General features: G+C 37.0%; 1 long non-coding RNA gene across 1 annotated transcript; it reads right to left on the bottom strand.

Annotated features, from left to right (window-relative positions):
* Positions 1-848: 848 nt before the first annotated feature.
* On the bottom strand, positions 849-23,871 carry LOC112322252 (uncharacterized). The gene is made up of 3 exons (XR_002976617.3): positions 23,749-23,871; positions 13,601-13,649; positions 849-6,362 (listed from the first exon to the last, which is right to left on the bottom strand). It is a non-coding gene; the product is annotated as an uncharacterized lncRNA (long non-coding RNA).
* Between the last annotated feature and the right edge of the window lie 1,067 nt (positions 23,872-24,938).

Raw genomic sequence — 24,938 nt, forward strand, 5'->3', positions numbered from 1 at the left:
TTGGAGTTTTAAGGAAAGCAAATGTCGCTCTATTTTTTCCCTCATTTGTGGGAATTTTTGTTTTGGTTTTTCTTGTCCTTTTTTATGTATAACACTTTCTTAATCAACCTGGCTGCTAAACAAATTAACTTTCATAGTTATACCCAAGGGAGTTGTCCCTCTCAGGTCTTTGTTTCTTAAGCTAAATTCTCCAAGTTACTAGTAATTCCACTATACCTGAGACAACATTTGACCACCATTTTTAAAAAGAGATTTATTGATAACCTTTTGAATAAGAAGAAAGATATTAATTCATTCTTCCCCTATAATTATTATTACTTTTAGCAAGAAGTGTCCTAATAAACTGACAAAAAAGAGTGACTTAGCAAGTTTTCTTAATCTAAAATTATATATTCATAGCAACAAATAGGCAAGTTAGATCTCTCTTAGGTCTTTTTATCCAGCCCACCAGATCTGTGCTTTTTTTTAAACCTTCTTTGTTATGTCACTCTGCAGACAGAGCTCAGGCTGTTTCCTGTCACCCACTGGAGCAAACTGCTCAACAGAAAGCACAGTTGGACAGCCCTTAATTAGTGGTACTTGTGATAGTCAGTGTGTGAGCTTGTGTCAGCATCTCACTTAAACAGGAATAGAGCAGTGAGAATCAGCTGACAGTTTGAAATGCAAGACACCAGGTCTTCCACTTCCACCTACAGTCATACGCTGTAAGCTGCGTGCCTGGGAATGTTATAAAAAATGTTGGAAATAGTGTTCTGTACGTAAATTGGAGTCAAATTACTCCATCACATTTTACAGGGTGTTTATTTCTTTAAGTTAACCAGGTACATATTCTCCAATCAAAACCTAATGTGCAAAAATAAAATAAATCCTGAAATTACTTTTCTGACAATTTTTTAAAATTAACTAGACCTGGCACAATTTTTTTATTTTTAAAAGAAAATAGAGTATAGCACTTTGTGGTTATTTAAAAGGAGCAACAGAATGCAAATAACTTGAAATCAAGCGAACAGTAGCCTTAGAATTTGTATTTTATTTCACATTGGCATTAAATGCCTTAAAATGATCATAATTATGATATCAAAACCATATTTGTAACTTAAACAACAGGAACCAAATTATATGCAGCTAAACTTCATAAGTAACACACGCTTTGCCAACATCTGAGTGGAAGAGATGCCTTATAAACTTAAGCTTTTCATATCCATGAACAATAAAGGAAGATTTGCACCTTGACAAAGCTCTTGTGGGTTGAAAACTTGAACACGGAACTCTATCATCTACTTGCGCCCCTACAGTTAGGTGACTAGCTATTCTGCTATTTTATTATAATTCCATTTCTATAGCCAAAAACAAAATTCGAGACAGAATTTGGTTCATCTCTGTGATAGTGGGGTTTTCTTTGTTACCGAGCAGACACTGTTTAGTCTGGTGAAAAATGAGATCAATATATTCTAAACCTGTAACTTACTATAAATATAACCTCCCCCCAAAGCGTTTTAAATTAATATTTTTCTAGTGGCTAATAGAGTCCCTTTAGGTTAAATGTGAAGGGAGTCTGCCATGTATGTTTTCAGAGAGTAAATAGCCACCACTTTTTTTTTAATTCTCTGGGAAGTAGTTAGTGTACTTTATATGGTAGACATTTTTAGAAAATGCTTTTTGCTTTTTGTTGTTGCAGTTCAGAGGTACGGTGGCATTTCGGGGCTAGAGGCAGTACAGCCTCCTTTATAAGGATGAATGAAGATGAAAAGCAAGACAAATAGAAGCGAGTGAGACACTGCTTTATGTGATTCATGATAGCTTGCCGTAAGCCTGTTAGCCTCTGCCTGGCTCCCTTCTCTGAGAAAATAATGGATAGTTACAATGTGTATAGTGACATTGTCAAACCATCAGGAATTGCTGATTATAGTGCTAAATATTGATCTCTGCTTCACATGTGTCAAAATTCTTTCTTCCCTTAATTAGAACTTCCCTAAGCACCATACAAGAACAAACTGAATATATCAGATCTCTGTGAAAGGGAGTGTGATACTAGAATATAATTGTGACCTCTTGTCTTCTTCTTTTCTCTTGAGTTCTGAGATGACTTCGGCTGTCTCTCCTGCCCTTCCCAGCACATGTGATCATCATGCTCATTTTTCCCAATCTAACCACAGGAAGATTTCTCCCAGCCTCTGCTTTTCATCATTCTGAACCACTAGGGTAGTCGTCAGATGGCAGTGAGACTTAAAGTGCCAGAAGGTGCCTCTTTCTATTTGTTTGTTTCATGGTACACCGCACCAGGCAATGACCTGTGGCAACAATGTCATACAAAACGGAGACAGGTTCACCCAATCAAAGGGAGGTTTAAAATTAATACAGATCCCTTCACTTCTTCTTGCAAGATCTGGGAAGGGCAATTTCAGGGTGCCATAGTCTTCCTGACTATCAGTTGCATTCACTTACACAACATTTTTAAGAAACTTTGGTTATGGAAATAATCCCTCTTTAGCACCATCAACTGAAGCAGGGTAAAGCGCCCTGTTAATCTGATATTACCATTCAATCAGTTTCCACAGTCTGTACTCTAGAAGTAATGGAATATAATGAAAAGTTGTGATATATGGTTTCAATTTGCCCTGCAAACTGAGCACTTAACTCATTTATCTTAGTTTACCTGTAATATAGTGTTGTTTTTAATTTTTTTAAGTTTTATTTATTATTGATTTTTAGAAAGAGAGAGAGAGAAAAAGAAACATCGATTTGCTCTTCCACTTATTTATGCATTCATTGGTTGCTTCTTGTATGCGTCCTGACCTGGGATCGAACCTGCAACCTCAGCATATCAGAACAATCCTCTAACCAACTGAGCTACCCAGCCAGGGTTACATTGTTATTTTTTAAATCATGACACCATGATACATTCACCTTTAGTTTAATGTGCTTGATAAAATCAATATTTCATTAAAAGATTTTCAAAAATTGTTTATTTCAAACACAGAGCCAGACCAGTTTGGCAGGTGGTTTCTTAGAGGCATCATTTTGCCCGACTCAGCAGGTAATGTCTCCATGAGCACCCACTCACCTCACAAATACCTTGTGTGGGGATCTTGGTCTGCCGTTACCTTTCTGGCAAATTGGCAAGGTCCTTATTCATAATATGTGGTTCAGAGGGGCTATAAATAGCAAATTCCAATTTTGACCTTTACATGATAAGTCTGGAAGAGGATGATGAAGGAAAGGTTATTAAGCCTCCCCACTTTTTTTCTAAAAAGTTCAAACAAATCTTTGTCCCCATAGAGAGAAATCTCCAAGTGTCCTTCCTGAATGTAGGCCCCTTCCCATTGCTACCCAAGCCACCTGGCTACATCGCACTACAGGTGATCAGCATCCTTGGTAATGATCAGGTTAGCAAAGTACAGAAGAACAAGAGTTTAAATTGGGCTGGAAAGCCTCAGACTGCAATGGAGAGGTGCCAGAGTTTCTAACATCCTGGTGCACAATGGTGACACTGAACGCTTGTTTTAACGTGGCATAATGTGCGAGTAGAGCTACTTACATGAGAAATGTTAACTAACGGCAACCGGTCGACTTTTTCTTCACTCGCTTGGATGTAGGAAGAAAAATGATCATTGGGCTGCCTGGTAAAAACACACATTACCCATTCTCTTGAAGCCATTCAGCTCACAGAAGCAACACTTTTGCCTGTTTCCCCTTCCATGTTACAAATAAAATATACATTCATCACTATAAATCAATATCAAGCTGTCTTCACAGGCTACATTTATGCCCTTTGGAGATAAATGTAGAATATGATAACTGAAGCCACTGTAACATCTGTAAATAGTCATATAACTATTACACAAGTACCAGGAATATAATGAAATATCAGATTATGTTTGTAAACTTAAATAAGTTTGTTCTATATGACAATAAAAGAAGAAAATGTTCTTTGATAAAACTACACATGATTATGGAATTTTGTTCATTCTACTTTAAGGTGACAACAATTTTGTAAATACCAAAAAATGATGACTAGCATGATGACATTGACAATTACATACAGAGCTTTCCATCAAAAGCAATTACAGGTTGAAACGACTAAATTGCCTTCTTTGGTAATAATTGGATGGAGTAGGATTTGCGAGGGCAGGTGCACATAACACTTTATTAGCCAATGGCATCTAAGGACTCCTAGGTTTTCTTTAATATCACAACTGTGTACAACCAGAAACCTGGAATAAATTAGCCATTCTTCTAGCTAAAAGAAATATTCATGACAATTCACATCTGAGGCAGAAAGGATTTGATCAATAAAAAGCCTACTAGCCTTTCGCACTTATGTTCTTCCCATGAATCTTAACCAAAAGAAGTAATAAATAAGTGGCACATACGAATAGTACCTTTAAATAAGCAAGTGAGCCTTCTTCAGCAATAAGCAACATTCTCTGGATAGCAAAAATAATAACTGGTTTTGCAGCAATGCAGCATGGAAACACGAGGGTATAAGATATACTGTACTTTAAGCTCTGTTTGATGAATCTGAGCACAGTTCCTGGGGGATAGATTACTTTAAACCATGCTCTTTTACTTTCTAATCCTGACTTGATTTGATTTGTACTTTAATACAGCTGCCTGGCAATTCAACAGCAAATAGAGACTATTTATGTAATCAGATTGTAAGTAGTGGGACAAAAAGAAACTCTCTAGAACCTTTTTGGAAAATAGTTTGTTGTACTTTTTATTTATTGAACAGCAGGGCTCCAGGCTTTCCAGTGCTCATTATAATTGGTTTTCTGCTTGAACTTTCAAAAACTGTCATGTCAATACTCAAACAGAATTTTTTTGCTTACTCTGTGGCTGTGGGCTCTATTTTCTCATGTGCAAGTTGACAAAGTTCTTGTAATACCTTAGAGGCAAAGTTCTAGAGTTTCTTTTGCTATTTAAGAAACCCAGGCATCAGAGGTCTTTAGTGTTTTGCACACTTACATCCTAGTTTTGCAATTAAATGCCTTGGACTAAGATATTGCTTCCTTTTATGCCCGCCCCCGCCTGTTCATGTGTCTCCATTGTTCTGTGGGAGGAGTTCCTCTGCATTTGTTCCACCATGCAACCACATGCTCTTAATTCTACTACCTAGCAACACCCCACTTTAAGTAAGGCTGTTTTTCCATTAATGTGTTCGTCATAACATTTCATACTCTAGTTACCACTTATTAAAGAATTTGCCCTTTCCCTAAAGTTCTCTTTCCTGTACCACTACCAAGAGTGCAATGTGAATGTGATACTCACCAGCCCTTTCTTCTCAGAACCACTTATGTACAACAAAAACTTCAAATGAATTAAAGACAAAGGAAAACATTTGTCCACAGTGGAAATTAATTCTTAAATTCCAGACTTGGAAATAACCTCTTTGGGGTAATGTGAATATTTATATTTTTAAAGAGGTTAGCCTTATCATATTCTATTTTTTAACTAGAGCGAGATCACTTGTGAGTTGTTGGTTATTGGTAATAATTTTCTGTGTGGCCAGAAGAGAGAAAAATGCAAAACAAAGGGTTTGTGCTAGAAATTAATACTCTATGTTTTATTTTGTTTTCTATTATTTTTCACTTCTACCTATTTAAAGCAATCACCTCTTACAAACTATGCAATAAGTGGCTGTTATCTCTTAAAGTTAAAAACACAGTACTAAATAAATAAAAAAGTAGCATCAAATTGCATCTAATTTTTGATAACAGCTTTTGAGGTGTCAAAACAACCATTGCTTCAGCTGGACAGCAAAGAATATAGATTCCCCAGTATTTCAGAAAGAAGTTCACTTTTTTTAATGCTGTTGTCAATTACGTGGTCTTTTTTAAAGATTATGTAAGAGAGACATTGTGCTTTTAAACAAATACTGTGCATTTGATTTGGTTCTATTTCATCCTAATTTTGTTGTGGTGCTGGGTAAACATGTGATTATGAAGTTAAAAGCATTTTTCTCTCAAAACCAACCCAGGTGTTGCATTTTCAAAATCCAAATGTTCACTGATAAAGCAGTCATCCATAAACACAAACCTGACTTTAAACTGAATCAAAGAAACGCATCTGCGGGATAAAATGGGCATCGTTGCAATGCTATAGCTGCTGATCGTGTTTGCAGCCGTATTCTCCAGTACGATCCTCATGGAACTGACGGAGTGATCCAAGCTGCAGGTTGCCTTTAAAACACATTTGTGCTCTTTTAACACTTGCACAGAAAAAGCATGGGCACCTCTGGGGCTAGGTGAATCTTAATGCAGTGTGGAATAGATCGGTTCCCTCCAATACCATGCACTTGAAACTTTCACATTCGGCATCCAAAAAAGACTTCCAAAACATCGGTGTGAACTCAGCTGCAGCTAAGAATAAAAGTGCAGTTCAAAATAATTAATGGGACGAGGAATGAAAATTTTCGAGAAGTTCATAAATTAGAGAAATACCTGACAGCGCTTACGTGGAACAGCAGTAGATGCGGAGGTTCTTGCTGGACTCTATTATTTATTTCAAATATTTAACTGGAGTGGATTTGTATATTTATACAATCATATCTGTGATGGTAGTCATGTTTGACTACAGTATGACTTGCAGCTTGATCCTGGAAATATAAGTTTGCTGTGCTATCGTACAGTTTAAGGTGACCATTGGAATCAAATAAAAATAGGAAATGCATTAAATTCTTAGGGTAAAACTCATTCCCTGCATCTCAAACAGGAAATTGCTTGTGTATGCCAGGGTTTTACTTTCATAATTGTATGTCGATGCTGTTCCCTGTGTGAGTGAATATGTAATTCCAGTTATGTGCAAACTGAAAATATCTCTATCTGAATTCTCTGAGAAAATATATTGAAAGACATATACACATTTTATGTATGCATACACATATATTTATACACATATAAACTAACAAATCTGGCTTGCTGATTATTAGCAAAAGGATTCATGTTATGTTTTCCTTATGGAATATGCTCAGCTCTTTAAGGAATTGTATTATTGTATTATCTGTTCTATTATCTATTTTACTCTCAGACTGAGGAGATGGACCAGTGTGTTTGTCTCGCCACAGGAAACAGCTGGACAAGAATTGCTGTACGCTAAACTCAGAAGACAGATCTGATTCTGTGCCTTTAACTCCCAAAACTACATCAAGGCTACTCTTTGAGTCAACTTGGAAATTTATATACTATACACTAACCCTCCTTTAATATCCTCTCTCTCTTTCCTCTGGGCATTTATTGCTGTTCTTTCTAGTTCAGTAACCAGTGAGCAGAAGGTTCATTAAAACTAATTGAATTGGAAACTTGTCTGCCCTGGGAAATATTAACTCTTTGTTGTTATCTGTAGGAAATTCCTTTTGTTATGTTCCTTTGAATTGAATTATTAGACCTTAATGTGACAAACACTGTGTTAAAAGCGATTTCCATCTTTTTGATGATCTAGACAGCAAGTTTCAGGAAAATGTCCTCATATGGAATGGGATTTTACAAAATAAAGCAGCATTTTCTTCAATGACGTAAACAGCAATATTGCACAATGTTCAAAAACTGGAATGATGCTGCCCTGTTAACTCTTGTAGTTCTACTCGCTGCTACACAGACTGGAAATTAAAAAAAAAAAAGATGGAGACAGGGCTTTCTATTATAGCTTATTCTCACTTGGTAAAACAAATAACAAAACTGCAGCTTAGCAAATCAATGTTAGTGGAATATAGATTATCAAAGAACATTAATCCCACAATTACTGCCATTCCATCCATTTGAACAAATGTCAAAATGGAAAAATTATAATTATTCTTAATGATACAGGGAATCTCACTTTAACTTGTCATTTATAATCATTTGGAATTGTGCTGAAAAAAAATACATTTGAAATAAAGGTTTAGAAGACTGTGTGTTTTGGAATTGTTTAGAGCAGGGAAATATTGACAAAATTGGGAACATTTGATAATATCACAGTGGTAGACTTTTGCCAGCTTTAAAAATCAATGGAAAATAACAGGCAACCCACTGTTGCTAATAAAAGTAAATATTTATGACTGATTTGACTGTGCTTCAATACCAGTCAATCACTTTCTAAAGGATCTTTGCAATTCATTAACCTCTTTTTACTGGGCTTGTCCCTGTTGGTATTAGCCATTAAAAAAGAATAAGGGCGGGGGTTTTGATTCTTCTGTTCTCATCATTCATAGCTTATTTGTTCCTTCCCTTCATTCCCACACATTGCCGCTAAATTGATTGTCTGTTTAGTCATATGAATGATGAAGTAGCAGTGCCAGCAAGATTGAAAGCCTCCATTAATTTCTGAGGAAGGTGAGTTCCTCTGCCTCAAACACAACTGAAAACAAACCTACTCCTCATAGTGTCTCCTCTCACTAGCAGTTCTTGCTGTGATGAGGTCCACAGAACTGTCAGGCCTCCAGTTTAGACTTCTCCTTGGGCAAACTTTAAGAAAACAGATATGTATTGATATCATCTCCAAATTATCCGCCTTATTGTGCTTTAGTCTGGCCACAGTTTTTGTATACAAATAAGCCAATATCTGCAAGTTTTCATTGAAAGTAATGCTTAATATGTATTAGTTTTAATGCTATGTAATTCTATCCATTCAGTCATCAGGGTGCTCATAGGTAAATCTTTCATGCAGTGAGAGACATCTTTCTTTATTAAAAGAGCTTTTTAGAGCTCTTCCATACCACGGTTTTACATTTCTGAGATCTCTGTTTAAAAATAATAGCCATATACCTATGAATGGACTTCTTTTACTTCTTAAAATATTCATAAAATCATAACCATCTAAAATTATCTACAGCAACTGTGTTTCCTTACAGAGGTACGATATTCTGTGATGTATCACGGTGCTACTTTAAGGTGCCTTAATTGCTGTTGTAAGTACATATTTTGTCACTGAAAAACGGACTAAGCAGATGTGTAAAACCTGCATAACTTACCAATCTGCATAGGTTAAAGCCACCTGAAATTATAATCCTCTATGGAGATAGGTTTCTTTAACTCTTTCAGTCACATGTGCGTTTTATCTTCCTTATATTCCCATGGGACTGTGTTTATAATGATAGCTAACATTTATTGGGCCATAAGGCTTGTTGGTTGGCAGAAACAGTGTTTTAAAAAAAGGAACTTTAACATAAACTATCATATTTAACCCTCTCAATGACTCCAGGAGGTAGGTCCCATTTTAACTGTAATTTCTCAGATAAAGAAACTGAGGTTCTAGAGATTAAATAATTTTCCCAAGATCACAGTATGTTAAGCAGTAAAAACTGGATTTGCACAGAAGTCTGAGACAAGAGCCTATGTCCTTCATCCTGTACCTCACAGCTAAACAGATCATTTAGCATGGTCCAGCCTGCACAAGAAATAGTTATAGATTTGCTTGTTATCTCCCCACCCCAGATTATAATACCCACAAGGGCAGGGATGCCCTATTCCCATTTGAACCCCAACACTTGTCTGGGCATATTGCATGTAGTGGGTGATTTTGAAAGCCAGAGTGTGCATACTATACAGGGGCAAATTCTAAGTATTTAGAATTCTTAGGGGTTTTTTCCCCTTTGTAATGGCTCCAGGCACTATACAAATAATACTTAATAATAATTAATAATAATAATAATAATAATAATAATAGAGGATAGTTTCAGAGAAAGAAATAGCAATACACATGCACCCACACCAGGACACAAGAGGGAGGTTGTGAGTGTGGCCCACCAACAATACGGGAATAGCAGCAACTTGAAGCCCTGTCCCTAAGCCTATCCCAACTACTTTCACATTTAGGATTATGTCTGTGGCCTGAGGCATAAGATCTGATCTAAATGTACAATTGTTTCTGCATAAAAAGGAAAAGGCCTACATTATTGATTTCATCCAAACAGGCACCTTGGCCTTCCATTTGAATCAACATTTCTGAATGCCTCATCATCAGCACTTTTGAAGTTAATTAGAAATGGGAACATGTTCACTTTTTTTAATCCTAGTAGAATTTGGTCTTTGTCAGTACTAAGTGTGGAAACTTCCTTTTCATGGAGTGACATTTTAAAACACTTTAGTAGCAAAGACCCATCTTCTGTTGTTTTCAGTGTTGGACACATAGAATGTTGTATTCTTATGCTTCTAACAGAGTACAGCAAGATCTTATGTGCAGGAGCTAATCCACAGCATTAGACCTCACATGGCTCCACACACATTACAAGATACTGGATAAAAGATGATGACTTCAAGGAAAGCAATATAAATATAAAGTAACACAAGCACATTTCACTAGTGGCCAGAATAGAAGAGGGACGATCCTTCCTCATAGATATGGACCTAAAGCAGCAAGTTAATGGCCTTATTTGACAAGCTGTATTGGTTTTTTTCATTGTATGAACTTGTCTTTTCAAATAATATCCATTCCATAAAAAAATACTTTCTTAAAGATGACTGCTGAAAATGAGTACCAAAATTGCTCAAAGGATGCAAATGGCAGATGACATGTAAGCATAGCAAGTAAAATAGTTTCTATGTGAAGTGACATCTCCTAAACCACTGCAGTTGGGAAGAGAAAAAGGTGTGAATGGTGAACATGGCAAATGCAAGGGGCCTGAGTGTACTGGTTCTCCATTAAGGATTATGTTAACCAATAGTTTATATACTGGTTTTTAAGAAATAGATCATTAAAAATGTGTATGAACCAATCAATAAATTATAAAGAGTCATGTACTCAGCTGATGTTTAATATTTCCTTTAGTGTTAAATTAGTGTGTGTCATTGTTTTAAGAATGTTTTTAATTACTTATAGAAAATATTTTTAACACTTACTTAAAAAAATAATATTTGACATCTAGGAGGAGATGTGATAAGTTCACAAAAGATACATTATTTTTATTTATTTTAGCACTATAATATGTTATTGGAAAATATATCCATGGATGTATTATTTACCGAAAAAACTAACAAGTTTTTCCACAATAAAATTGTATCAGGACTCTCTTTCACATAGTTAACAAAATAAACTTGAGAAGAAAAATTCAGCAAGTTGCAAAACCTTTACATTGGGAAAAAGAACAAGGAGAAGGGAAATCATAAACAGTGATGCCAACATGTTGATGATAAAAAAAATTCTATTGAGGTTGGCTTGTTCATAAGATTTCCCACATTAGTGGTTTCACAGAAGAGCTGAAGTTTATCTGGCAGGTGGAATCCCCTCAAACCATTTTGCATCAAGCAGTATTACAAAAAACTTGAGGTCATGGTAGTAGCTGTCTTGGGCAAGACTTACAGTGCTTTCCTCTGCCTTCCAGTCTATTCATCCTTTCATAGCGGTCCTGAGAAGACTGACTTACATGCTTACCCTGAGAAGCAAGCAACCTTGACTTTTGCAGGAGTATACCTGACACTTGTCTTCAGACTCCACAATATTCGAATCGCTAAAGTCTCATTAACATTGGCACACAAACTGATTTTCCACTACCTCTTCCTTTTTAGATCTGTACTCTTTAACTGGAAGCCAATTTTTATTTCCATAGCTGAAAATAATTTCCAAATTCATAGAAAATAGCTCTTGTATCCCAAAAGCTTTTTCCTAAGAATTTTTAAAAATGAATGATGAGATGAATTACATATTTAATAATATTTGAATTGTCTTGAAACACACCTGCATGGACACTTGAATACCTGGAAGTGATAGGTGGCACAAATGAAAATTTTGGAGACCTACAGGTGACACCAATTAATAATGATTCTCCTAACATCTGTAACTCAGATGTTTTATATTGAAATCACCAAGACAATTTAAAAGAATATCTTTAGGGAAGTCACCTAACCCCTTTGGATCTTACCCCTTCAGAAGTTTTCTCTTCTGAAACTAAAAAGGTTGAATGATTTGATTGCTTAAATCCCTAACAATCCCAAACACTTTGACATAAATTTCTACAAAGAATGAAGGAGGAGGACTTGAGCTACCAAATGGGCAGGTAAAAAGGGAAGATTGGAAAGGTCAGTGATGACAAAATTCATAATTTGGTGCTAAGACTTGGCCTGGTAAGCAGTGTTGAGAACTGGTAAGTGTTCTGAGTTTATCTTCAAGATTAGGAGACAGAGTCAATCAAAAGGATTAATTTTTGTAAGTTTGAAGGCCCCTAAAGAGTGGCAGAAAATTCAACCCACTGATCTTGAGCCCCCTATTGCCCTGTGATGGTATCTATCTCAGATGAGGGGCCAACTCCGACCTTTTGTAGAGGAATCTTCCCTGCATGCTTCTCTCCTATAGCAGACCTTTGAATTTCAGGAGAAATGGGACCTCTGGCCTTAAAGGGGCCATCCTGAGAGTGCAGCCACGGATTTCTGCAGCATGCATCAACTTCTCACGCAAAGAATAAGCCCCTCGCTAATGCCTCTTTGTACATGGGAGAAGCAAACTTGGTTTGAAATTTTTACAAAGAGTAAATGGGAATCTTACTTTTTCTTAATCCCTCTTATCCCTTTCAACTCATAATATGGAAGTAAGAGCCTTGAGTTTGCCAGGTTCACTCAGGAAGTAATAGAAATATGGTAACACATCAATCCATTATTAGATATGTTGGAGAAATTCGTATGACCTTTAACGCCTAGGAAGCTTTTTTTGCCAAAGCCAATGTCATCTAGAATTTCTCTCTTAAATGAGTTTCATAAAAGTAATCTTGTTCTCCCACCCCTTCCCCTAACCTGCGAGAGACTTTGCTGTTTGGATCATCTATCTAAAATGTTTGGCACTCCCTTCAATTTCCCAGAGAGGAAAGATGGACATTGCAATCAAAATTCCCATTCAGAAGATTTCTTCTTTAATATACCTGGTGGGCTCTAGATAAATTTCTCTCTCACTTTTAAATATATTTATTATCTATTTCTCATCTTTCCAATGCCTAGGTAGAATTATTATATTATTATAATATAATATAATATAATATAATATAAAATAGAATTCTCAAAGTTTATTCATTTATATCCTCTGTGATTAGGAGTAATTATCAATATTTATTCAATGTTAAGACTGGAAAAGGCCTGAGCCATTATAAATTATAATTCCTAATTTTCAGAGGAAGAAACTGAAACTTGAAAAGTTAACTGACATCCAAGTTTGTTAATAACAAAAGACTTGATCATTTGATACTTAGTCCAATGCTGTTTCATTACAACAAACTGCCTTATTTTTAGATGAAATCATAGATTGCCAATGCTAATAGGAACCTTGGAGTTTAATTATGTCATGCTCTCCCACCCCAGGAAGAAAGCTGAGGACTCCCTAGTATACTTTGGACCCCCTTTGCTGTTCACTTGTTCACTAGGCAAGACCTATCTGACTAGAGGAGGAGATACAGACCTTGAGTAAAATATGACATGTGACTAAAGGAGACCTGCTTCATAATCCATATTGGCCCTAACATCACCCTAAAAATGCACCCCTCTGTAGTGTACCTTTCCTTTAAAAGGAGCATTTTATTTAACTGTGGTAATTCTGGCACAGTATGGAACAATGGGGTAGAGATACATAAGGTAAGTGATACCTTAAGATTATTCATAGCATCTCACATAAACCACAACTCATTCCATCTTTGCAAAAGTCCTACCTGAATACAGCCAGTGGTGTCCCAGCCCTGAACCATGACAAAAACAATCCTAAAACAATCAAAATAAATATCATCAATGTTAATATATAAATCGTGACTGCTTGCAGATAAATGTCTAGAGACAAACTTAACTGTTTTTATTAGGTCATAGATAATGCTTCTAAAATACAAATGGTCTACAGTATAAAACTGATTTCTATTAATACATAGTATAAGTCCAGTTTTCTCATTTTCCCCTTTGCGGCTATGTTACTTTCCTCCATTTGCTGAAGAAAGGAATATACATTAATTGCCCATCCACTAAGCTCAGTAGTAAGCCCTGGAATAGAGTTTTGGGAGAAAGCTGTGCTCACCACTATACCACCAACACGGCACCTGGAGTACAGTGTTGAATGAGACAAATATGACCCCTGACATATCTATTATAGGGAGAATTTCAGGGCGAGAAGAAAGTATATTATAGGAGGATGAAATTACTGGGGATACAAGGAAGACCTCTCCAAACACACAACATTTTAACTGAAAATTTGAAAGAATTAATGGGCATTAGCATGCCCCTGAACAGGATGAAAAGTGTTCTGAGCAAATGGAATAGTATGTGCACGAGTCCAGAAATAGAAGGGAATGTGGGGACTGTGGTGTGTTTAAGGAGCTAGAAAAGAACAGTGCAATTTGAGTGTCCATAAAACACCCATGGATTATGATTACTTAGAAGAAATATTTTTTAGGAGAAAGGAACCTAAATGCGCAGTTAGAATCAATTCTGCTGATTGAGCTAAATGAAGCTTTTGGAGTTGCCCGTGCACAAGTGCTGGTGCTCCCTGGGACACAGGTGAGTGCCTTGAGGTAGCAGGGGTACAGCTCAACGAGGCCTGATATGGGAGACTCGCCCTGGCTTGACTTCCTCTAACCCACTGCGGAGGCTTCCTCCCGACTTCCCGCAGCAGGATTGCTCATCCAGTCCCCACAGGTGGGTCTTCAGCAGGTTGGGTTAGGTCTGGCCATTTTGTGCCAACTGCAGAGACTCAGAGGAACCAACCACATTCGTGCCACACCAAGCAGTCAGATTCTGGGCTGTTCGGCTTCTCTTCTCTCTGCCTAACAGTTCTCTCCAAGTCTCTTCTCCTGCCCAAGCAGTCACAGGGATGAGACTAGCAGAAGTCTAAATGAGGACCAGAATGCCAATCTCTGTTTCATGCAGGCACCTCCAATTTCCACAAATAGTTATATTGATGGTCTCTTACTTAACTTGGATGAAGACTATTTCCCTTTCCTCTCTCATGGGAAAAGAAAGGGAATAAAACCCTCAATTCTCCTCCTCAGATTAATGAATGACTCTACTTCCACACATTTCCCCTCTCCCATTACCAAAAGATGAATTTATCAAACATCTGTCCTTTAATCCTCAAACTCTGCAGGCGACAGCACTTAACAATAAGTTGTTGCCCTAAAATCTCTTGTCTCGGGAACTACCGAGACCCATGCTCAGCCATTTTAAAGCAATCTTGATTCCAGAAGATGCTGACCCCTGGAATTAGTTTCCTTTTTAATTCTCCTTCTTCTGCCCCCTCATTTGCCTCTGATGTTTCCTGACTTTGATGTGTCTTCAGGATTCCAATTCTGGCATTCACGCCATTATGCTCCTGGTATCTTCTGTCCTGACACCCTATAATTGAACTTGGCTTAACCCTGCAACTTTTCTCCTGCCTCCCAAGCTTCATGTTGATCTTCTCTTTCCCTGGTACTGGCCCCCAGGGTACCTTTGGTTTACATTATAGCATTAAAGATTTCTAGGAGGAGCAACCGGGGGGGGGGGGGGGCGGGGAATAGAGACAAATGTAATTGAACAATAAAAAAAAATTTTAAGATTTGTAATAGTATTAATCTTTAGGATTAGGCCACAAAAAATTCTCTGAAATTCCCAAAATCACAGCATTTTGTATCTTTCATAATACTTTATGTATTTTTAAATAAAAATGACTATAATAAATAAACAGCAAATCATTTTTCTTATAGAGGTTTTCTATTAAACTTTCAGAGGTTTTATGTTTAAGAATGTAATAATGAATTCATGATGTGTTACTACTATGAAATAATACATACTATAAAATTTGATAACATATAGAAATAACCTAAACATTTGATAATTGAAAACATTAAAATGAATCATTAGTATAAGAATGTCAATTAAAATCATTTAAATAATCAAAAGATAACATCATAAAAATTTAATATTGAAAAATTTGTACCCTTAAAATGAAATTTTAATTACACAAAGCATTAATTACCCTATCCAATAGTCTTGATCTTTGTTCTGTGACAGATATTCCAGTTATAGAAAAGACTCTTTCATTTTGCATTGCTCAAAATGTTTCCAAAAGTACATTCGAGCTGGTGTTAAGGTGCATATTACCTCATATCAACTAATTCTTTTTTTAACAATGAAAATATTTTCTCTGCTTGCTCTGACTTTAAGTTTGCTATTGAACATGATATTGCTTTTGCTAATTTAAATTTTAGATTGGTATTTACTTTCTTTCTGAATGTTGAATTCATTTCTTCTTTTTGTGGTATTTTTTCTGTTAAAGTACTTACAAAGAGCTGTAGCCACCAGTAAATATTCAAACACTGGAAAACTCCATTGAACATTATTTGGTAATATTCAAATAAGGTAACATTCAAATTTCCTATCAAAGTTAACAGCATTACACAGACTCACACGTCAAAATTTCCAATTTAAAGAGTTCTTTTCTTCCAAACCTTGTTATCTCATGGAACACCACTCATAAGACTTGTGTAAAATATACTACGTGCATAAACTCATTTTTTTTACAAGAACGGCTATCACCACAACAGACAGAACCACAAACACACCCTTGTAAACAGGAAGCAACCGCAAGCAAGACTGACTGATTCGATGGTGATCTCCTTGCTCCAGTTCCAGTTTCTGGAACCTTCAACCCCCTTGTCAGTGTCCCCTGCTCTTGCTTTTGACTTAACATCAGGGGACTCCTTCAAACCAATAACTGTTGATGTTGTTTATTAATCTCTAATTCTCACAGGAGAATTATAATGTCTTTTCCCATTTTTCTGCATTCTCAACTGATTTTTCTGAGGACTCAGGATTCAAAAACAAAAATTTTCTAAGAAATGTCAAAAATGAATTTCTTCATGGAAATTAGGTCACATTATGGCCCAAAATATAATCAATATATGTCAAGGATTAAGTGATAAAATAAAATACATTGTTTTGTTTCCTAGTAAATGGTATTTTCTAAGTAGATATAATATTTTATATTGCACATATTTTCACAAATCAGAAAAATAATCCAGTTTCAGATGTGAAAACATACCTCCTAACTTTTTCATGTGGTGGGACACATAGAAAATAATCGTATTTCCAACACATTGCGGGGTACCCAGAGAAAGCTGGCCTGTGGAGCTGGCCTGTGGGGCTGCCCTAAGGAGGCCATGCAGCCTCCCTGGGGGCTGAGGAGATCAAAATCTCAGTTGACCCCTCTGCCATGTGACCTGGGTTTTGCTTACAAGAAGCATGACACTGAGAAGTGTCAGGGACCAGACTAAGAAAAACAAGTCACAGACACACTCGGAACCAAAATCGGAGCCTTAAAAAAGAATTTAACAGCACTGGCAGAAGAAAGGCAGTGATTTCACAAGAGCAGCTCTGATGTAAATGATCCATCCACTTACTTATCCAAATGTATATTACTGAGGTGTTAATGGATTGCAAGGGATTTTCTTTTTGTTTTGTTTTTTTGTATATAAACTCATTATACTGTTGTTAGTAATTTATGATGTTGGTATAACATACCTCTATGTTCAACTGGCCAACTACCAGTAGATATTGCTCAGGACCCAAAGAGGCCCTGGAGAACTAAATGAGTGGCCTGGGCCCTGTGGCTATAGAAAGAAAGAGCTGCAGGTATGTGAATGAAGAGGCAGGGCAGATCCATGGATTCTTTTCTCCTGACTCTGCTCCAACTGCTAAAGCCTGTGGCAGTCCAAAATGAGTTCACTTTTCTTGGTAACCTGAAGCCCAGAGAACAGTAGCCTCAGGATAATCACAGGCATCTGTTTTTCTATGAAATGACTTAACCAACTGCTTGGGTCAACCCTTGGCTCCGAACACAGCAGTTGTCACATACCGCAAGGTGTGCCTTGGGGAATTAAAGTCTCAGGAGCTCATAGTAATTCCTCAGGACATCACCCGGAAGCAGAGAAATCCAAGTATTTGGCACCAATTTACACCCACAAAGAAAATCATCACAAATAAGTTAATACTTCACTAATTGTATTCTCAGCTCTGGGTGTACATTTGAATTTCTGGACAAAAAAAATTAATGCTGATGTCTGGGCCTCATATCCTTTTGCTTCTCAGAGATTTTGATTTACCTAGTTTGGGTGGGATCACAGCATCACAATTTTTTAAAGTACTCCATTGGTTCTACTATACAGCCAGGATTACGAACTGCCAAACTTTATCTGATTGGCTTATTTCACTTAGCATAATATTCTCAAGTCCCTCCATGCTATTGCAAATGGTAAAATTTTCTTCCTTTTTACACCCGAGTAGAATCTCATTGTGTAAATGTCCCATAGTTGTTTTATCCACTCATCCACTGATGAATGCTTGGGCTGCTTCCAGATCTTGGAGATTGTAAATAACACTGCAATGTACATAGGAGTGCATGTATTCTTTCAAAATAGTGTTTCAGGTTTTTTTGGATAAAATCCCAGAAGCAGAATTGCTGGGTCATAAGGCAGTTCCATTTTTCTTTATATGGAATCTAATGAACAAATGAAATAACAAGCAAAATAGAGGTAAACTAAACTTACAGATAGCAGGCTGACAGCTCTGGGTGGTGGGGGGTAGAGGGATCAAGCAAAAAAGAAAAAGGACTCATGGACATGGACAACAGTGTGGGGGTTCTGTGGGGGGGGATGGGTGAAGGTGGAAGAGGATATAAGGGAGATAAACGGTAATGGAAAAATACAATAAAAATAAATTTTTTAAACAAAGAAAAGAAAAAAAAAAACAGAATTGTCAAGCTAAGGCATAGGGTCTTTACAAAAAGATGCTGGCCTTTCCTATTACCCAGGCAGCAAAATATATAATAAGAGTGTTCTATTTTTTATTTGATTCACACCACCCTACTCATAGAAGTACTGATATTAGTCACATATTTAATGCATGTCAACATGTCACACAGTCACATAAAGATGCATCCTCTTCCCTCAAGAAACTAATAATCTAAATAATAGAATTGAATCAATGACAAATTAGAGTCAATAATTGGCTCCAAAATAGGGATTGCTTAGGTTAAATGTCAGAATTTCTAGTCAGCAAGTTTTCAATGATGCCAGAATATATTACAAAAAGAGCCCACGGAAACTTCTTTCCCCAAGTTGTGGTGGTGTACACTTTTTATTTTTACCTAGTTAGAGGGTAGGTCCACATGAAAAAAAAATAAGGGCATAAAAAGTTCAAATATGCAGCACTTCCTAAAATGATTTGGCCATGGAATCTTTCTTTTCGCCTAGAATATCCCAAGAGCTGATCTGTAGATATTCAGAGAAAGGTGTTAAGTCTGTGATGGTGGATAAACTGCCAGACTTCCTTATACCTCCAATTAAGAGGCCCTCTGCCTTCAGAAAGCAGAGTCCCTGAAGTTATGGTTCTATGTGGAACACCAGAAATTGTTGAGATGTTAAATTTCAAGTGACTAGTGCAATTTTGTGCAGAATCAGACCTCATTGCACAAATTCAAGCAAGATCAGCTGATGTAAGTTTAAGGAATATTTATAGAAGAAAACTTGAATTGAGAAAGGCTATCTATACTTATCACTTTTCTGACTACCTATTGATGGGAAAAAAGTCTGGAAATTTACTAAGCGTAAAAGCAAAGGTTTGCTGCCCTGGCTGCTGTAGCTCAGTTGCTTGGAGCATCCTCCCATAAACAGAAAGATTACAGGTTTGATTCCTGGTCAGGGCACATACCTAGGGTGTGGGTTTGATCCCCAGTCAGGTCACCTATGGAAGGCAACCAATCAATGTTTCTCTCTCTTTTCTCTCTCTCTCTCTCTCGCTCTCTCTCTCTCTCCTCTCTCTCCTCCTTCCTTTCTCTCGAATAAATGAAAAAATGCCCTCTGGTGAGGATAAAAATAAAAAGCAGAGGAATGCTGGAAATTTTAAGGTTGACATAGAGCTCTTGGAGAAGAAAACAGAGATCTGGAATGACTCCCCAGGGTTAAGGAATAAAGGGCATAATTTCATACCAGAAGTAAGCTGAGAGCCTTCAAGTGTATTTTCAGTTTTATATATTTGTTTTAAAAAAACTTTATTGACATATTTGAAGAACCCAGGTTTACACAAATGATTTGTATTAAATGATTTGGTCCTAAATAACAGGGCTGTGGAGATAGGGTCAACCTATAGATGCTTTATATAACGGGATGTATGGCTGAAGCAGGAGGGGGACTTGGAAGGTAAAAAAAAGCTTTAATATTTTATGAGGAAAAGTCTGGATCCTGTGAAAGAGCCCGAGCAGAGTCTACAAGGATGATAAAGGTGGAGAGATGCAGGCGGTCAGTCTAGAGCCATGGGTCGGGGGGCGTCTGGTCAGGACGGACTCACTGAGGAGAAGGATGACATGCACTCATGTCCCAGACGCCAGCGTCCGAAGGACTCTCATCTGTACCCGAAGCACCAAGAACAATTGCAGGTTTTATGTAAAATATTACTTTGGAGTTTCAGGGAAAGAGAGGAATATGATGCAAGTTGAAAACTTTCTGCTTCAAACATATTTACTGAAAAGTATATTTATGAACTTTGGTGCTAAAAAGAAAGAATCATTGCTCCGATTGAAATGACTACTTTATTTCACATCACATATGATAATTTTCACTCATCTACACTGTTGCTATCTATATTAGAGCATCAAACAATTAATACCCTTCTCTGGAATCCAGCAGAATTGTGATTAATGGCAAAAATTCAAGATATTTGGACTTGTTAATAAAATTTTCTTTAATTACAGGAAATATCTGTGGAGCCAAATAGAAATTGGAAATCAGCATGTTTCAGATCTATTTCTGAAGCTAAAAAAGCTATGTAAATTTGCATTTCTTAAGATCCTAATCTATAAAATTGTGAGAATCACATATGCCTCCCTCTTACCTGCCTGGGAGGGTGAAAAGTAGGAAGTTATGTCTACAGTGCTCTGTAAGGTTTCTGAAAATCATTGATTCGTTTCTAACAAACTAAAACCAAAACTCTCACCTATATCTGAAACAGACACACACATCCATGTCAACACATATCTTTATGTGTGGAGAGACAATAAGAAGAGGAAGAGGAGAAATAATTTTCCTTCCATAAACTCCTCACCCAAGCTTTAGTTCAGTTCAGTTACAGAAGCTTTCACAAAATGAGGCATCTCGACATTCTCATCATCGCCCTATTAATCTATCTGAAAGGATGTGGAACTGCTGAACTCAGAAGTTCAGGGAATGTTGAGTCTTTTGCTCATCTGGTTCCTACTTACCTTGACAAATAAGAAATACAAGGATCCTACAGAGGACCCAAGGTCACAATAAATGGGACAAGGCTGTTTAATCAATGCCTTTTTCATTTTCCGTACCAATTTGCTCACAGTTCTGATACAGGAGCTATGGTCATCACAATATTAATACGTAGCACCTGTTACAGTAAATCAGGTCTGTGTTGTAAATCCCTCATTGCACATTTCCTTCACAAACATCTACCTGAGGAATTACGCTAGAGCGAATTCATATCAGGACACTAGGAATGCACTGGTGTCACATTTCTAAATGGTGTTATTTTAAAAGGTGTCCTTTCATTTTATTTTGTCCATCATTAATTTTAAGGTGCTTATCTAAGGGGTAAAAGTTTTCAATCTTATATCTTTTAGCCTTATGACACCACTCATCAGTAAACGCTCCCGCTTCTTTGAAATAATGAAATACACTTAATTCAGCTTTGTATCTTGCACTGAGCCCAAGAAAGTGCTTGGCACATAATAGGTAATAAACATAATCTTTAAAAATAACTGTCATTAATGAGCATCTGTAATAGTGTGGGTTCTCCATGAAGCAGACACCGGGGTACTTCAGGAGAAATATCTGTGACAGAATATGAAGAGGCAGCCAAGAAAGGCTGGGAGAGTTTTCAGACCATAATTCAAGTGAAAGAAAGCCACTGAAGGGCTATCTAGGAAAGTGTCCTAGATAGCCCTGCAGTGTAAGGAAGATCCAACGGGACAAGGCTGTTAAGTTGTCCTTGAGCCAAAGCAACCACACTGAGGAGGCCCCTGTTGTCCAGGAGTAAACCTGCCTTACTATCGCTGATGTACCCAGTCATTGGCTGGGAGCAGCCTCATCACCAATACATTGGTGGATTTCAGGTCACAGAATGTGACGCCCTTAGTCAGACCTGCTACCTGGAGCTGGAGGGCTGCAGGTCACCTTTTCATGGCCGCTGTAGCACCTGTCAGATGGCAGGCCCTTGATCAGGTAGTTTACATATAAGTGTCCTTCTGCACCACAACGACCTTGTAAGATAGTATGATCATCCCACTTTCACCTGTGAGCAAATTCACATTCAGCAAGGTTCACCAACTTTCCCAAGAGAATGTTAGCATGGAGCAGAACTAAGATTTAACTCCAGGTCTGTCTGGATCCAAATCTTAGATGTTTATTGAATAAGTTAACTAATGCATAAATAAATAAGAGATTAGCCTAAACATAGATGATTTTTAAAAAGTGCATTGAGCATTTAAAACTGGTATACCAAAAAGTAAAGCAACAAGTCATGTAGCTAGTATGTAATAAAAATGTATTTTTTAAAGATTTTATTTATTTATTTTTTAAAGAAGAGAAGGAAAGGAGAAAGAGAGGGAGAGAAATATCAATGTGTGGTTGCTTCTTGCACAACCCTTGCTGAGGACCTAGCCCACAACCCAGGCATGTGCCCTAGACTGGGAATTGAACCAGTGCCCTTTGGTTCACAGGCCAGCACTCAATCCACTGAGCCACACCAGCCAGGGCTAAAAATGTATTTAAAAAAAAAACTTTCCCTCTGGTTTTTCATTCTACTAAGTTCTAATGTTTTTATGTAGCTTGAGCCTTTATTACACTATTTATTCATATTTCGTGAGGGAAAGTGAAGGTCTACCTCACAAAAACTCAACTTTGCTCACGGTTTCAGTGCTACTTATAAAACTGAATAATTAAAATTATATGCAAATTCACCTGTGTACTTCAAGAAAGGAAGAGTTCCTTACTCTATGACCTATATTTGTTCAGCTCCATGGAAACCATTTCATTCCATTATCCACACACAATTTACATAAAACTAAGGGGAAAAAAGGTAAGAGATATGAAGTGGCACAACCCGAAAGGAAACAATAGGGCAGCCAGCACTCATTACTGAGAAGTGGAGGGGAACCCAGAGGTATTAACTAAGCCTGTGCATGTAAAAAATAATAATAATAATAACAATAATAAATAATCCATTCATCTGTAATCATGAACCTGTCTTTAATAGCATAAGACAGATGGAAAGAAAAATCCACATTTCATTTCAAAACAAGCACTTGGGCAATTTGGGTCTTCTTTATCAAGATACTGAATCTTGTTTCCACAAAAATAAACTGTGTTGAGCTGCAAAATAATAATAGCAATAACATATGAAATTATCTAACTGGTACTTATTCCAACAAAAGAAAATAAGAAAGAAGGAATCATCTAAATTCCTATCAGTCCCCCAACCCTACTGCTGCTTGAAATACTGTAATTGAAGAAAATTCATGGAATACGGTTACTTATTTCAATCGTTCACTACCTTATGCCATAGCAATCTGGCCACTCGGCAACAAGGCTGTACAGGCAGGTAAACCTAGGCTGCCAACCCCTCCCTCACACACACATTTGATTATCTAGCCCGTAAGCACTGATTATATAACACCTTCTCTTTTAAAAAGAATGGTTCTTTGAACAATTTTTTTTTCATGGAGTTTACTGTTCTGAAGCATGAATGAGTACTACGCCTCTTTCTGAACAAGGAAAATGGTTCTGGCAGTGGAAAAATAAAGAATATGTATACAGACCTTGAGAATGTGTGTATTCCACTTGAAGTAAAATGGTCTTGGACTTGGGTATCAGAGTTGAGAGACACAGGCACACCGTGCCCTCAGAGTAAAGCTGATTTAGCGCTGACACTTCCCTATTTGCCAAGCCAGAGCCGTGGCACAAATCACCCTTCTGTAAAGCAGAAGGGAAAAAACTGCTCCATCCAGTTTTTCGGCCTCAGGGCTGAATCAGACACACCTCGGCTTGGCTTCAAGTGCAAACTCTCCCAGGATGTGAACTCCTGTCCGTGACATCAGCAACCTTGTCTAGGACAAGTACATTTTCAAGAAGTGACAGCTTGAGACAAATATTCCAACCCATTTACCAAAAAGCATAGTGAATTAAATATTTCATGTAGTTTACTTAAACAGGGATTTCTTTCCAGATTATATTTCCAGTTTCGTCTCATTAGGAAATTTGATGGGTACGAGGGTACAAAAACTGTTGAAGTAATAATGATTGTTATGTTTTCCAATTGACCTCTATAAGCGCCCACTTTCAAAATAAACTGGCGATGAAGATTGTGTGCGTCTATAAACATTTTCTAGTTTTCGGATTAGTGGATTCTTATGTGCTGATAGGGCACTTACCGAAATCATAATTTATTATAACTGGTAGAAAAATTATCTGATTGTAATTTGAGTATCATTTATTACTTTCATCATTGTTAATTCTCCTGGAAAGACAATAATCGGCTCAGCTGTGGTTTTCATTTCAATGAAGACAACCATCCTAACTAGAGCAAAGAATGGTTTGTTCTTATACTTTGAAAGGAATTGAAATAGTTTCTATGGCAATTGACAACAAATAGTAAGAAAAGTTATCTATCTAAACTTACAAATACTGAAGATCTCTACCAAACTGACATCAATTGCAAATAAAATCTATAACCAAAGGTTTTATAAAGTATTTCACAGCATAATTTCAACAATCGCTCCACATGAGTGAGGAGAGCAAACAGTCTCAGTCAACTCAACTGTTATTTTCCTGATTTCACAGTGGACCAGTTAATCTCCTAAGGACACTTAGGAAGTGTTATTCTCTCCCACCATAGCGAGAAAAGACAACTTTAATGCCAAGTTAAGGAGTTTTCAATTATATTCAGTGTGCAGCAAATGTCCATGGAAACTCAGGGTGTAGCAGATGTCCATTGAAACAATGACATAGA

This window comes from Desmodus rotundus, chromosome 2, assembly GCF_022682495.2.
Source record: "Desmodus rotundus isolate HL8 chromosome 2, HLdesRot8A.1, whole genome shotgun sequence".
In the NCBI taxonomy this organism is placed as follows: domain Eukaryota; kingdom Metazoa; phylum Chordata; class Mammalia; order Chiroptera; family Phyllostomidae; genus Desmodus; species Desmodus rotundus.